At 42.6% G+C, this 17,179-nt stretch overlaps 1 long non-coding RNA gene across 1 annotated transcript; it reads left to right on the forward strand.

Moving 5' to 3' along the window:
• The first annotated feature begins 11,975 nt into the window (after positions 1-11,975).
• Positions 11,976-12,848, forward strand: LOC139837737 (uncharacterized). The gene is made up of 3 exons (XR_011754402.1): positions 11,976-12,143; positions 12,246-12,356; positions 12,474-12,848. It is a non-coding gene; the product is annotated as an uncharacterized lncRNA (long non-coding RNA).
• Positions 12,849-17,179: the final 4,331 nt, after the last annotated feature.

Here is a 17,179-nt window from a genome sequence, read left to right on the forward strand (position 1 = left end):
CGACCACCGCCGCCGCCCATGCACCGTATACCGCGCGCTACGGGAGAGAGAGAGAGGGCGGGGAGCGCCAGTACACGGCCGGCGCCCCTGCCTCTCTCGTTTTTTTTTGTTTTTTTTTGTTTTTTTAACTTAACTAAAAATTTGTATACTAACAAAATTTTGACTTAACAAAATTTAACAAATATGTAATATATAGTATAATGTATATAATTTTGTACTCCCTCGAAATTTTGACATAACAAAAATTTACTTAACAAAAATGTGTTAGGTTAACAAAAATTTACACATGTAATAGTATAATGTAACTAAAATTTTACTTAACAAAATTTAGACTTAATGTAACTAAAATTTTACTTAACAAAATTTAGACTTAATGATCAAAATTTTACTTAACAAAATTTAGACTTAATGATCAAAATTTTAACTTAAGAAAAATTTTACTTAACAAAATTTAGACTTAATGATCAAAATTTTAACTTAACAAAATTTTATTTGGGATCGAGAGGGGGCGGCGAGGGTTATGTGTCCTCGGCACCGCCACCGCCCTCTCGGTCACCGCCACACCGGTCTCTCGGTCACGCGGTCACTGCGTCCCCCTTTCGCCACCGCCACCGGTCTCTCGGTCACGCGGTCACTGCGTCCCCCCTTTCGCCACCACCACCGTTCTCTCGGTCACACGATCACTGCGTCCCCCCTCTCGCCTCCCTCGTCGCCCTCTCTCTTTATATGTAGAAGAGATATGATAATGCTGGCATATACACAATTAATTTGTTTTGACTACATGTTTTCAGGACTGACATATGGCGGACGATAGAGCTGACCCGATTCTGGACAACTATGATCCGGACGCTGAAGACCATATGTTCGGCATCATAAAAGGCGATATTCTATATGTGCCGACCGGACAAGAAGAAGATGATATCTCTTCTTATCTGAACCTGGACGGTGAAGATGAAGGGCGCCGTCAGCAAGATGATGCCGAAGAAACGTCGATAAACGATGATCTTGAATTGGAAGTAGCAACCACCTCCGGCGCCGAGGTATATATATACATTGAGCCTCTGGTGATACAAACTAACTGATTTGAATAAATATGTGTGTACTAACGCGCGCGACTCTCTTTCTTATTTTATCCCTCGGCCGGATCGTCGAAAAAATCGAGTACGTCGTCAAAGCGTGGCGCAACCAAGACGATGAAACCAAACGAAACATGCACCATCGAGGTTGTCGAGGAAGCAACCGGCAGGCCGCTGGAGCCCAGCAAGAACGCCACCAAGTTTATCAGCCAATGCGGAGCCGTTGTTAGAGACAACGTCTCGATCACCGTCCAGGAGTGGAATGAGCCAAAGAAGGCACGTCTTGGTTTCACTTTTGTCGATAAGAGAACAAAAAAAGATTGCTTCAACAAGCTTATGGAACATTTCGTTCTACCTCCGGAATACCGCAAATACGATGAGGCGGGTGATACGTCTCCAACGTATCGATAATTTCTTATGTTCCATGCCACATTATTGATGTTATCTACATGTTTTATGCACACTTTATGTCATATTCGTGCATTTTCTGGAACTAACCTATTAACAAGATGCCGAAGTGCCGATTCTTTGTTTCTGCTGTTTTTGGTTTCAGAAATCCTAGTAAGGAAATATTCTCGGAATTGGACGAAATCAAAGCCCAGGGGCCTATTTTTCCACGAAGCTTCCAGAAGTCCGAAGGAGAGACAAAGAGGGGCCACGAGGGGGCCACACCCTAGGGCGGCGCGGCCCCCCCCTTGGCCGCGCGGCCCTGTGGTGTGGGGCCCCCGTGCCGCCTCTTGACCTGCCCTTCCGCCTACAAATAGCCTCCGTGACGAAACCCCCAGTACCGAGAGCCACGATACGGAAAACCTTCCAGAGACGCCGCCAACGCCGATCCCATCTCGGGGGATCCAGGAGATCGCCTCCGGCACCCTGCCGGAGAGGGGAATCATCTCCCGGAGGACTCTACGCCGCCATGGTCGCCTCCGGTGTGATGTGTGAGTAGTCTACCCCTGGACTATGGGTCCATAGCAGTAGCTAGATGGTTGTCTTCTCCCCATTGTGCTATCATTGTCGGATCTTGTGAGCTGCCTAACATGATCAAGATCATCTATCTGTAATTCTATATGTTGCGTTTGTTGGGATCCGATGAATAGAGAATACTTGTTATGTTGATTATCAAAGTTATATCTATGTGTTGTTTATGATCTTGCATGCTCTCCGTTATTAGTAGATGCTCTGGCCAAGTTGATGCTAGTAACTCCAAGAGGGAGTATTTATGCTCGATAGTGGGTTCATGTCTCCGTGAATCTGGAGGGGTGACAAGAACCTCTAAGGTTATGGATGTGCTGTTGCCACTAGGGATAAAACATTAGTGCTATGTTCAAGGATGTAGTCACTAGTTACATTACGCGCAATACTTAATGCAATTGTCTGTTGTTAGCAACTTAATACCGGAGGGGGTTCGGATGATAACCTGAAGGTGGACTTTTTAGGCATAGATGCAGTTGGATGGCGGTCTATGTACTTTGTCGTAATGCCCAATTAAATCTCACTATACTCATCATGATATGTATGTGCATGGTCATGCTCTCTTTATTTGTCAATTGCCCAACTGTAATTTGTTCACCCAACATGCTGTTTGTCTTATGGGAGAGACACCTCTAGTGAACTGTGGACCCCGGTCCAATTCTCTTTCTTGAAATACAATCTCGCAATACTTGTTCTAATGTTTTCTGCAAACAATCATCTTCCACACAATACGGTTAATCCTTTGTTACAGCAAGCCGGTGAGATTGACAACCTCACTGTTTCGTTGGGGCAAAGTACTTTGGTTGTGTTGTGCAGGTTCCACGTTGGCGCCGGAATCCCTGGTGTTGCGCCGCACTACATCCCGCCGCCATCAACCTTCAACGTGCTTCTTGGCTCCTCCTGGTTCGATAAACCTTGGTTTCTTTCTGAGGGAAAACTTGCTGCTGTGCGCATCATACCTTCCTCTTGGGGTTCCCAACGAACGTGTGAGTTACACGCCATCAAGCATATTTTCTCGGCGCCGTTGTCGGGAGATCAAGACACGCTGCAAGGGGAGTCTCCACTTCTCAATCTCTTTACTTTGTTTTTGTCTTGCTTAGTTTTATTTACTACTTTGTTTGCTGCACTAAATCAAAATACAAAAAAATTAGTTGCTAGTTTTACTTTACTTGTTATCTTGTTTGCTATATCAAAAATACAAAAAAATTAGTTTACTTGCATTTACTTTATCTAGTTTGCTTTATTTACTGTTGCTAAAATGGCCAACGCTGAAAATACTAAGTTGTGTGACTTCACAACCACAAATAATAATGATTTCTTATGCACACCTATTGCTCCACCTGCTACTACAGCAGAATTCTTTGAAATTAAACCTGCTTTACTGAATCTTGTTATGCGAGAGCAATTTTCAGTGTTAGTTACCGATGATGCTGCTGCCCATCTTAATAATTTTGTTGAACTATGTGAAATGCAAAAATATAAATATGTAGATGGTGATATTATTAAACTAAAATTGTTCCCTTTCTCATTAAGAGGAAGAGCTAAAGATTGGTTGCTATCTCTGCCTAAGAATAGTATTGATTCATGGACTAAATGCAAGGATGCTTTTATTGGTAGATATTATCCCCCTGCTAAAATTATATCTTTGAGGAGTAGCATAATGAATTTTAAACAATTAGAATCTTTTGAACATGTTGCTCAAGCTTGGGAAAGAATGAAATCTCTGGTTAAAAATTGCCCAACCCATGGACTGACTACTTGGATGATCATCCAAACCTTCTATGCAGGACTAAATTTTTCTTCACGGAATTTATTGGATTCAGCTGCTGGAGGTACCTTTATGTCCATCACTCTTGGTGAAGCAACAAAGCTTCTTGATAATATGATGATCAACTACTCTGAATGGCACACGGAAAGAGCTCCACAAGGTAAGAAGGTAAATTCTGTCGAAGAAACCTCTTCCTTGAGTGATAAGATTGATGCTATTATGTCTATGCTTGTGAATGATAGGACTAATATTGATCCTAATAATGTTCCATTAGCTTCATTGGTTGCACAAGAAGAACATGTTGATGTAAACTTCATTAAAAATAGTAATGCTTACCGGAACAATTCTAGTAACAACTATAGGCCATATCCTTATAATAATGGCAACGGCTATGGTAATTCTTATGGGAATTCTTACAACAATAATAGGAATTCACCCCCTGGACTTGAAGCCATGCTTAAGGAATTTATTAGTACGCAAACCGCTTTTAACAAATCTGTGGAAGAAAAGCTTGGGAAAATTGATATACTTGCTTCTAAAGTCGATAATCTTGCTGCTGATGTTGATCTTTTGAAATCAAAAGTTTTGCCTAATGAGAATCATCATAATAAAATTATTACTACAGCAAATGCCATTCAAGTTAGAATTAATGAGAATATAAGATTAATGGCTGAACTGCGTGCTAGGTGGGATAGAGAAGAAAATGAAAAACTAGCTAAAGAGAAGAATGTAGCTAAAGTTTGGACTATTACCACCACTAGTAATGCTAATACTACACATGTTGCTGCACCTCCTACTCATACTAATAAAAGAATTGGTGTTAGCAATGTTTCCACTTATAATGCAAAGCGCGAAAAACTGCCTGAAACTGCTAAAACTGCTGAAATTGCCTGTGATAAAGCTGCTGAAATTTTTTCCAACATTGGGGATGATGATCCCATTGCTTTAGATTATAATGGTTTGAATTTTGATGATTGCCACATCTCTGAAGTTATAAAGTTCTTGCAAAAACTTGCTAAAAGTCCTAATGCTAGTGCTATAAATTTGGCTTTCACGCATCATATTACAAATGCTCTCATAAAAGCTAGAGAAGAGAAACTAGAGCGCGAAGCCTCTATTCCTAAAAAGCTAGAGGATGGTTGGGAGCCCATCATTAAGATGAAGGTTAAAGATTTTGATTGTAATGCTTTATGTGATCTTGGTGCAAGTATTTCTGTTATGCCTAAGAAAATTTATGATATGCTTGACTTGCCACCGCTGAAAAATTGTTATTTGGATGTTAATCTTGCTGATCATTCTACAAAGAAACCTTTGGGTAAGGTTGATAATGTTCGCATTACCGTTAACAATAACCTTGTCCCCGTTGATTTTGTTGTCTTGGATATTGAATGCAATGCATCTTGTCCCATTATATTGGGAAGACCTTTTCTTCGAACTGTTGGTGCTATTATTGATATGAAGGAAGGTAATATAAAATATCAATTTCCTCTCAAGAAAGGTATGGAACACTTCCCTAGAAAGAGAATGAAGTACCCTTTTGATTCTATTATGAGAACAAATTATGATGTTGACACTTCGTCTCTTGATAATACTTGATACACACTTTCTGCGCCTAGCTGAAAGGCGTTAAAGAAAAGCGCTTATGGGAGACAACCCATGTTTTTACCTACAGTACTTTGTTTTTATTTTGTGTCTTGGAAGTTGTTTACTACTGTAGCAACCTCTCCTTATCTTAGTTTTGTGTTTTGTTGTGCCAAGTTAAGCCGTTGATAGAAAAGTAAGTACTAGATTTGGATTACTGCACAGTTCCAGATTTCTTTGCTGTCACGAATCTGAGTCCACCTCCCTGTAGGAAGCTCAGAAAATTTAGCCAATTTACGTGCATGATCCTCAGATATGTATGCAACTTTCATTCAATTTGGGCATTTTCATTTGAGCAAGTCTGGTGCCATTTTAAAATTCGTCAATACGAACTGTTCTGTTTTGACAGATTCTGCCTTTTATTTCGCATTGCCTCTTTTGCTATGTTGGATGAATTTCTTTGATCCACTAATGTCCAGTAGCATTATGCAATGTCCAGAAGTGTTAAGAATGATTGTGTCACCTCTGAATATGTCAATTTATATTGTGCACTAACCCTCTAATGAGTTGTTTCGAGTTTGGTGTGGAGGAAGTTTTCAAGGATCAAGAGAGGAGTATGATGCAACATGATCAAGGAGAGTGAAAGCTCTAAGCTTGGGGATGCCCCGGTGGTTCACCCCTGCATATATCAAGAAGACTCAAGCGTCTAAGCTTGGGGATGCCCAAGGCATCCCCTTCTTCATCGACAACATTATCAGGTTCCTCCCCTGAAACTATATTTTTATTCCATCACATCTTATGTGCTTTTTCTTGGAGCGTCGGTTTGTTTTTGTTTTTTCTTTTGTTTTAATAAAATGGATCCTAGCATTCACTTTATGGGAGAGAGACACGCTCCGCTGTAGCATATGGACAAGTATGTCCTTGGTTTCTACTCATAGTATTCATGGCGAAGTTTCTCCTTCGTTAAATTGTTATATGGTTGGAATTGGAAAATGATACATGTAGTAATTGCTATAAATGTCTTGGGTAATGTGATACTTGGCAATTGTTGTGCTCATGATTAAGCTCTTGCATCATATGCTTTGCACCCATTAATGAAGAAATACATAGAGCATGCTAAAATTTGGTTTGCATATTTGGTTTCTCTAAGGTCTAGATAATTTCTAGTATTGAGTTTGAACAACAAGGAAGACGGTGTAGAGTCTTATAATGTTTTCAATATGTCTTTTATGTGAGTTTTGCTGCACCGGTTCATCCTTGTGTTTGTTTCAAATAAGCCTTGCTAGCCTAAACCTTGTATCGAGAGGGAATACTTCTCATGCATCCAAAATACTTGAGCCAACCACTATGCCATTTGTGTCCACCATACCTACCTACTACATGGTATTTTCCGCCATTCCAAAGTAAATTGCTTGAGTGCTACCTTTAAAATTCCATCATCACCTTTGCAATATATAGCTCATGGGACAAATAGCTTAAAAACTATTGTGGTATTGAATATGTAATTATGCACTTTATCTCTTATTAAGTTGCTTGTTGTGCGATAACCATGTTTACTGGGGACGCCATCAACTATTCATTGTTGAATTTCATGTGAGTTGCTATGCATGTTCGTCTTGTCTGAAGTAAGGGCGATCTACACTGAGTTGAATGGTTTGAGCATGCATATTGTTAGAGAAGAACATTGGGCCGCTAACTAAAGCCATGATCCATGGTGGAAGTTTCAGTTTTGGACAAACATCCTCAAATCTCTAATGAGAAAAGAATTAATTGTTGTTGAATGCTTAAAGCATTAAAAGAGGAGTCCAAAGATTCTGTTGTCTATGTTGTCCCGGTATGGATGTCTAAGTTGAGAATAATCAAAAGCGAGAAATCCAAATGCGAGCTTTCTCCTTAGACCTTTGTACAGGCGGCATAGAGGTACCCCTTTGTGATACTTGGTTAAAGCATATGTATTGCGGTGATAATCCAGGTAGTCCAAGCTAATTAGGACAAGGTGCGGGCACTATTAGTACACTATGCATGAGGCTTGCAACTTATAAGATATAATTTACATGATGCATATGCTTTATTACTACCGTTGACAAAATTGTTTCATGTTTTCAAAATCAAAGCTCTAGCACAAATATAGCAATCGATGCTTTTCCTCTATGAGGACAATTCTTTTACTTTCAATGTTGAGTCAGTTCACCTATTTCTCTCCACCTCAAGAAGCAAACACTTGTGTGAACTGTGCATTGATTCCTACATACTTGCTTATTGCACTTATTATATTACTCTATGTTGACAATATCCATGAGATATACATGTTACAAGTTGAAAGCAACCGCTGAAACTTAATCTTCTTTTGTGTTGCTTCAATGCCTTTACTTTGAATTATTGCTTTATGAGTTAACCCTTATGCAAGACTTATTGATGCTTGTCTTGAAGTGCTATTCATGAAAAGTCTTTGCTTTATGATTCGCTTGTTTACTCATGTCATATACATTGTTTTGATCGCTGCATTCACTACATATGCTTTACAAATAGTATGATCAAGATTATTATGGCATGTCACTCCGTAAATTATCTGTGTTATCATTTTACCTGCTCGGGACGAGCAGAACTAAGCTTGGGGATGCTGATACGTCTCCAACGTATCGATAATTTCTTATGTTCCATGCCACATTATTGATGTTATCTACATGTTTTATGCACACTTTATGTCATATTCGTGCATTTTCTGGAACTAACCTATTAACAAGATGCCGAAGTGCCGATTCTTTGTTTTCTGCTGTTTTTGGTTTCAGAAATCCTAGTAAGGAAATATTCTCGGAATTGGACGAAATCAAAACCCAGGGGCCTATTTTTCCACGAAGCTTCCAGAAGTCCGAAGGAGAGACGAAGAGGGGCCACGAGGGGGCCACACCCTAGGGCGGCGCGGCCCCCCTTGGCCGCGCGGCCCTGTGGTGTGGGGCCCCCGTGCCGCCTCTTGACCTGCCCTTCCGCCTACAAATAGCCTCCGTGACGAAACCCCCGATCGAGAGCCACGATACGGAAAACCTTCCAGAGACGCCGCCAACGCCGATCCCATCTCGGGGGATCCAGGAGATCGCCTCCGGCACCCTGCCGGAGAGGGGAATCATCTCCCGGAGGACTCTACGCCGCCATGGTCGCCTCCGGTGTGATGTGTGAGTAGTCTACCCCTGGACTATGGGTCCATAGCAGTAGCTAGATGGTTGTCTTCTCCCCATTGTGCTATCATTATCGGATCTTGTGAGCTGCCTAACATGATCAAGATCATCTATCTGTAATTCTATATGTTGCGTTTGTTGGGATCCGATGAATAGAGAATACTTGTTATGTTGATTATCAAAGTTATATCTATGTGTTGTTTATGATCTTGCATGCTCTCCGTTATTAGTAGATGCTCGCCAAGTTGATGCTAGTAACTCCAAGAGGGAGTATTTATGCTCGATAGTGGGTTCATGTCTCCGTGAATGCGAGGGGTGACAAGAACCTCTAAGGTTATGGATGTGCTGTTGCCACTAGGGATAAAACATTAGTGCTATGTTCAAGGATGTAGTCACTAGTTACATTACGCGCAATACTTAATGCAATTGTCTGTTGTTAGCAACTTAATACTGGAGGGGGTTCGGATGATAACCTGAAGGTGGACTTTTTAGGCATAGATGCAGTTGGATGGCGGTCTATGTACTTTGTCGTAATGCCCAATTAAATCTCACTATACTCATCATGATATGTATGTGCATGGTCATGCTCTCTTTATTTGTCAATTGCCCAACTGTAATTTGTTCACCCAACATGCTGTTTGTCTTATGGGAGAGACACCTCTAGTGAACTGTGGACCCCGGTCCAATTCTCTTTACTGAAATACAATCTACTGCAATACTTGTTCTACTGTTTTCTGCAAACAATCATCTTCCACACAATACGGTTAATCCTTTGTTACAGCAAGCCGGTGAGATTGACAACCTCACTGTTTCGTTGGGGCAAAGTACTTTGGTTGTGTTGTGCAGGTTCCACGTTGGCGCCGGAATTCCTGGTGTTGCGCCGCACTACATCCCGCCGCCATCAACCTTCAACGTGCTTCTTGGCTCCTCCTGGTTCGATAAACCTTGGTTTCTTTCTGAGGGAAAACTTGCTGCTGTGCGCATCATACCTTCCTCTTGGGGTTCCCAACGAACGTGTGAGTTACACGCCATCAGCGGGTAACAAGATTCAGGAAAACAAGGAGAGGTGCAAGCTAGTCAAACAGTTCGCTCTTTCTAAGATGGCCAACGCATTCCGGAAATACAAGCAAAATCTAGCCCATGACTTTGTCAAGCAGGGCAAGACTCCGGATTTCAAAGGACAATATGAGAAACTGCAACATGATTGGCCAGAATTTGTGAAGCAAAAGAAATCGGAGCAGTTCCTTGAAATGTCGAAAAAAAATAAGAAGAATGCGGCCAAGAAGGAGTACAATCATATTATGGGGCCAGGAGGGTATCGCATTTGGCAGCCTAGGTGGGAGAAGATGGAGAACGAGCTGAGGACGCGAGGAATCCGTCCAGGTACGGAGGGATGGGACCCAAGGGCCAAAAGCTGGTGGTACGGGCATGGGGGATCGCTGAACCCGGAGACAGGGGAGTGTGTTTATCAGGGCAAAATAATTAAACCCACCCAAAAGCTTATTGAGGCAATGAGGGATGCTCAAGAGGGGAGGATCAAGTTCAACAGAGAGAACGACGCCCTGACAAAAGCCCTCGGGAATCCTGAACACGGAGGACGTGTACGAGGCATGGGGCCCATTTCATGGAAAGTAGGGTTCCCCCAGAACGATGACCCGTACGGTTACAGAAGCCGTAAGAGAAAGATGGATCGGGATGCAGATGTTGTGGCGAAGTTGGTAACGGAAATGGATGTGATGAAGAAAACTGTGAGTGTACTAGTAGCGAAAGAGATGCAGCTGGGCGCAGCATGAAGATCATCCAATGGATCTCGAAAGCCAGCAGCGGAGAAGAAGCAGCGTGGCTTCCACGGAGGCCTCACCGGCTGGTGCACCGACGATCGAAATTACTGCACCGGAGCCTCTGGTGGTCGAAATTACTGCACCGGAGCCTCCTCGCTACCCCGTGGACGATATAAAGGAGATGAAAGCATGTCATCTGTATTATCCTATCGGGAACATGTCCATGAAGGTAGCCATCGGCAGTGCTTTACCACCTGGAGCACTCCACCACAACAACCCCATTCAAGATGGCTATGCTCGTGTCACGGTGGAGGAGATAGTCCAAGGGTTTGAGGACCTGGACATTGACATTGCTACACCTGAAGGGGTGAAAAGACTTGGAGATGTCAAGCGCCAGTTCATTCTATGGCAGAAGAAATTTATCAAGTTTCCAGGCGAGGCGCCAACAAGTCCACCCCCCTAGGGTGGTGGTGGTGGCGGTGGCGGTGGCGGTGACGGTGGCGGTGGCGGTGGTGGTGGTGGTGCTTCACCTACACCTCCTTCACGTCAGCCGACGCCGCCCCCCAATTCACCTCCGGCGGGTAAGCAGACGCCGCCCCCCAGTCCTCGTCCGGCGGGTGATCAGACACCGCCCCCAATCCACCTCCGGCGAAGAAGCAGAAGCAGTCCTGGGTTATTAACCCGGACCCTTATGTACCTAGAACCACAAAGATACCAGAGCCATCACTGAAGCCTCTCCCCACAAGGCCTTGGGAACATAGTGCCGAGGAAGTCGACGCACACGCGGCTGCTGATTATGAGAAATGGAAGGCGGACTGCAAGAAGAAAAGAGAGGGCGAGCTCAAGCCAGTATTTTCTGACAAGGAAAAGAGCTGGGCTAAGTCATTTTTGAACACACCGTCCCAAGCCGCGAAGAATCTGCCTGACGACTATTTACGTGAACTTCGTAGGCAAGCACTCGCGTTCAAGAGGAACCAAGAGTTGGCGGAGAAGAAAGCCTTGGAGGAGGCCGAGACAAAATTAGAAAGGGGGAAAGAAGTTGCCCAGCTCGGGGAACAAAGTAAACAATCGATCGCCCCGCTCATAGTGCAAGCCGCCGGTCCGGATGCCCCCGATATCATAGCAGCTGCGGCAGCACATGGATTGACTGTAACGAGTGCCAGAGAACAAGCGGCCGACTTAGGTATCACTCTTCGTGCACTGTTAGGCCTTGATGAGGCGCCAATGAAGGACGTAGTATTTACATATGTGAAGAATGGCCCTCTCGTCGAGCCTGCGCAGGAAGAGGATCTACCTCGACAAATGAAAGGTCTGCTAAATTGGTACAAGGGTTACATAAAACATAAAAACGCCAAAGACTATATTTGTGCGGAAGTTAGATATGAGCATCACTTCAAACATTACTATGTACAAATTCATCTGAGTGAATTGTTCCAGCTTTTCAATCTGCGCGATCTCGACAAATCTATCATCAGTTGCTACGTTCTGTAAGTGATTTATTAATTTCTACCCCATCTCGTTCATTGCCTGCACTATATATATATATATATATATATATATATATATATATATATATATATATTGTCCTAACTATCTTGTTGTGTACGCTATTATGCAGAATGAAGAAGCGGGAAATGCGAATAAGGAACATCCATGATGTTGGGTTCATTGACCCACAAATCGTTAATTCATATGTGTTAGAACACCACCCCGCCGACGTGGAGGATGACCTGTGGCGGTTTATTAGAAAACAGAAACTCAAAAGTGATATTCTATTTCCTTACCATTTTGGGTGAGTGTTTCTGTCTTGAGCACATTCTCTTTTGTTTACTCCATGCATGGTATGTGGCTAATCGATGAGTTATGCATGACTGTGCATGTATCGTGTCCGCAGGTTCCACTGGATTCTTATGGTAATTCAATTTCAGACCTCCTCAGTTCTCGTCCACGACTCTCTGAATATGGATCCGGCGCTTTGGGCCGACATGAGAAAAATGATGCAAAAGTAATTATTTTCATTCATTTGCGCTCTATATCGATCGGCCTATTTCGTTCATCATTTCCTAATATCAAGTAACTAATTAATAACTCTCTTGTTCATTTAATTTTCTTTGCCTCGTAGGGTTTGGAGACGGTTCGTAGATACCAAGGTCGGTGAATTCAAAAAAGAGCTACATTTTAAAATGGCAGTGCGGACGACTGGGGATATTCAGCCACCGGGGACCAATCTATGTGGATACTATGTTTGTGAGAGGATCCGGAGATACTGCAATGAGCGGGACCAGAAGTGTGAGAACAACATCATGAGGAATAACCTCCGGAAGACGCTTAGTCCAGAAGCTCGCTTCCGACCACTTCAAGAGGAACTAGCTGGATGGTTGGCGAGGGAAGTCATCGATCCTAGAGGAGAACACCATTACGATGACGTAGAACTTTATATGCACTAAATTATGGATGGAAACTTGTTCAAAATTGTATATGGTCATCCGATATTGAATATATATTGTATATTCCTCTTGAATTCTTTTTGGTTCTAATTTCAAATTTGTTTGAAATCGTACATTCATATGCATGTATGTAGTACCGTAGAATATGTGAAACTCCTTCAAAATTAAAACCCAAAAGAAATAAAACAATACAAATTAAAAAGAAACCAGGGGGAGGGGGGGCTAAACCCTAAACCCTGCGGAGGCCTTTAGTCGCGGTTGGCCAGAAGAACCGCGACTAAAGGTCCTCCGCCCTGGCGCTCGCCTGCTGCCCACGTGGACGGGCCTTTAGTCGCGGTTCGTAAGGAACCGCGACTAAAGGGGGGGGCCTTTAGTCGCGCTACTTTGGTCGCGGTTGCGCAACCGCGACTAATGGCAGTTGCGAACCGCGACCAAAGACCCTTTTTCCATCAGTGTAGGAACCGTCTATCCTAGAGATGGAGTTCAAATTTGATTTGAACTCTACTACCTTAGCTACTAAGCAACGGCTGTTCAAGTTTGTTTTGAACTCTACTACCTTAGCTACTAAGCAATGACAGCTAAATATTTTGAACTGTGCACTGTGCCGATATGCACATGATGCAATGGTGACGCACAAGATTATGCTAACAATCACCCTCCTAATCTTGATGCGTTCACTTGATCTCGATGATACCGATTTTCTCACGTAGCTCCTCTTCGCCCAGCTCGCCGTTTAAGAACGCCGTCTTCACGTCCATGTGGTGTACCTGCCACTTGAACTGAGCGGCGACAGCGAGCAGCAGCCATACGGAGTCCAAGCGCGCGACAGGGGCAAAGACTTCATCAAAGTCGATCCCCGGCTGCTGAATGTAGCCCTTCGCGCTTCAGGATTTTGCCGTCTGATACGTCTCCGACGTATCGATAATTTCTTATGTTCCATGCCACATTATTAATGTTATCTACATGTTTTATGCACACTTTATGTCATATTCGTGCATTTTCTGGAACTAACCTATTAACAAGATGCCGAAGTGCCGATTCTTTGTTTCTGCTGTTTTTGGTTTCAGAAATCCTAGTAAGGAAATATTCTCGGAATTGGACGAAATCAAAGCCCAGGGGCCTATTTTCTCACGAAGCTTCCAGAAGTCCGAAGGAGAGACGAAGAGGGGCCACGGAGGGGCCACACCCTAGGGCGGCGCGGCCCCCCCTTGGCCGCGCGGCCCTGTGGTGTGGGGCCCCCGTGCCGCCTCTTGACCTGCCCTTCCGCCTATAAAAAGTCTCCGTGACGAAACCCCCAGTACCGAGAACCACGATACGCAAAACCTTCCAGAGACGCCGCCAACGCCGATCCCATCTCGGGGGATCCAGGAGATCGCCTCCGGCACCCTGCCGGAGAGGGGAATCATCTCCCGGAGGACTCTACGCCGCCATGGTCGCCTCCGGTGTGATGTGTGAGTAGTCTACCCCTGGACTATGGGTCCATAGCAGTAGCTAGATGGTTGTCTTCTCCCCATTGTGCTATCATTGTCGGATCTTGTGAGCTGCCTAACATGATCAAGATCATCTATCTGTAATTCTATATGTTGCGTTTGTTGGGATCCGATGAATAGAGAATACTTGTTATGTTGATTATCAAAGTTATGCTATGTGTTGTTTATGATCTTGCATGCTCTCCGTTACTAGTAGATACTCTGGCCAAGTTTTTGCTATTAACTCCAAGAGGGAGTACTTATGCTCGATAGTGGGTTCATGCTCGCATTGACACACAGGACGATGTGAAAGTTCTAAGGTTGTGTTGTGCTGTTGCCACTAGGGATAAAACATTAGTGCTATGTTCAAGGGTGTAGTCACTAGTTACATTACGCACCATACTTAATGCAATTGTCTGTTGTTTGCAACTTAATACTGGAAGGGGTTCGGATGATAACCTGAAGGTGGACTTTTTAGGCATAGATGCAGTTGGATGACGGTCTATGTACTTTGTCGTAATGCCCAATTAAATCTCACTATACTCATCATGATATGTATGTGCATGGTCATGCTCTCTTTATTTGTCAATTGCCCAACTGTAATTTGTTCACCCAACATGCTGTTCGTCTTATGGGAGAGACACCTCTAGTGAACTGTGGACCCCGGTCCAATTCTCTTTACTGAAATACAATCTACTGCAATACTTGTTCTACTATTTTCTGCAAACAATCATCTTCCACACAATACGGTTAACTCTTTGTTACAGCAAGCCGGTGAGATTGACAACCTCACTGTTTCGTTGGGGCAAAGTACTTTGGTTGTGTTGTGCAGGTTCCACGTTGGCGCCGGAATCACCGGTGTTGCGCCGCACTACATCTCGCCGCCATCAACCTTCAACGTGCTTCTTGACTCCTACTGGTCCGATTAAACCTTGGTTTCTTACGAGGGAAACTTGCCGCTGTGCGCATCACACCTTCCTCTTGGGGTTCCCAACGGACGTGCCAACCACACGCATCAAGCAAATTTCTGGCGCCGTTGCCGGGGAGATCAAGACACGCTGCAAGGGGAGTCTCCACTTCTCAATCTCTTTACTTTGTTTTTGTCTTGCTTAGTTTTATTTACTACTTTGTTTGCTGCACTAAATCAAAATACAAAAAAATTAGTTGCTAGTTTTACTTTATTTGCTATCTTGTTTGCTATATCGAAAACACAAAAAAATTAGTTTACTTGCATTTACTTTATCTAGTTTGTTTTATTTACTGTTGCTAAAATGGCCAACGCTGAAAACACTAAGTTGTGTGACTTCACAACCACAAATAATAATGATTTCTTATGCACACCTATTGCTCCACCTGCTACTACAGCAGAATTCTTTGAAATTAAACCTGCTTTCTTGAATCTTGTTATGCGAGAGCAATTTTCTGGTGTTAGTTCTGATGATGCTGCTGCCCATCTTAATAATTTTGTTGAACTATGTGAAATGCAAAAATATAAAGATGTAGATGGTGATATTATTAAACTAAAATTGTTCCCTTTCTCATTAAGAGGAAGAGCTAAAGATTGGTTGCTATCTCTGCCTAAGAATAGTATTGATTCATGGACTAAATGCAAGGATGCTTTTATTGGTAGATATTATCCCCCTGCTAAAATTATATCTTTGAGGAGTAGCATAATGAATTTTAAACAATTAGATACTGAACATGTTGCTCAAGCTTGGGAAAGAATGAAATCTTTGGTTAAAAATTGCCCAACCCATGGACTGACTACTTGGATGATCATCCAAACCTTCTATGCAGGACTAAATTTTTCTTCGCGGAATTTATTGGATTCAGCTGCTGGAGGTACCTTTATGTCCATCACTCTTGGTGAAGCAACAAAGCTTCTTGATAATATGATGATCAACTACTCTGAATGGCACACGGAAAGAGCTCCACAAGGTAAGAAGGTAAATTCTGTCGAAGAAACCTCTTCCTTGAGTGATAAGATTGATGCTATTATGTCTATGCTTGTGAATGATAGGACTAATATTGATCCTAATAATGTTCCGTTAGCTTCATTGGTTGCACAAGAAGAACATGTTGATGTAAACTTCATTAAAAATAATAATTTCAACAACAACGCTTACCGGAACAATTCTAGTAACAACTATAGGCCATATCCTTATAATAATGGCAACGGCTATGGTAATTCTTATGGTAATTCTTACAACAATAATAGGAGTTCACCCCCTGGACTTGAAGCCATGCTTAAGGAATTTATTAGTACACAAACTGCTTTTAACAAATCTGTTGAAGAAAAGCTTGGGAAAATTGATATACTTGCTTCTAAAGTCGATAGTCTTGCTGCTGATGTTGATCTTTTGAAATCAAAAGTTTTGCCTAATGAGAATCATCATAATAAAATTGTTACTACAGCAAATGCCATTCAAGTTAGAATTAATGGGAATATAAGATTAATGGCTGAACTGCGTGCTAGGTGGGATAGAGAAGAAAATGAAAAACTAGCTAAAGAAAAGAATATAGCTAAAGTTTGGACTATTACCACCACTAGTAATGCTAATGCTACACATGTTGCTGCACCTCCTACTCATACTGATAAAAGAATTGGTGTTAGCAATGTTTTCACTTCTAATGCAAAGCGCGAAAAACTGCCTGAAACTGCTAAAACTGCTGAAACTGCCTTTGACAAAGCTGCTGAAATTTTTTCCAACATTGGGGATGATGATCCCATTGCTTTAGATTATAATGGTTTGAATTTTGATGATTGCCACATCTCTGAAGTTATAAAGTTCTTGCAAAAACTTGCTAAAAGTCCTAATGCTAGTGCTATAAATTTGGCTTTTACACATCATATTACAAATGCTCTTATAAAAGCTAGAGAAGAGAAACTAGAGCGCGAAGCCTCTATTCCT

Source organism: Lolium perenne, chromosome 3, assembly GCF_019359855.2.
Source record: "Lolium perenne isolate Kyuss_39 chromosome 3, Kyuss_2.0, whole genome shotgun sequence".
Lineage (NCBI taxonomy): Eukaryota > Viridiplantae > Streptophyta > Magnoliopsida > Poales > Poaceae > Lolium > Lolium perenne.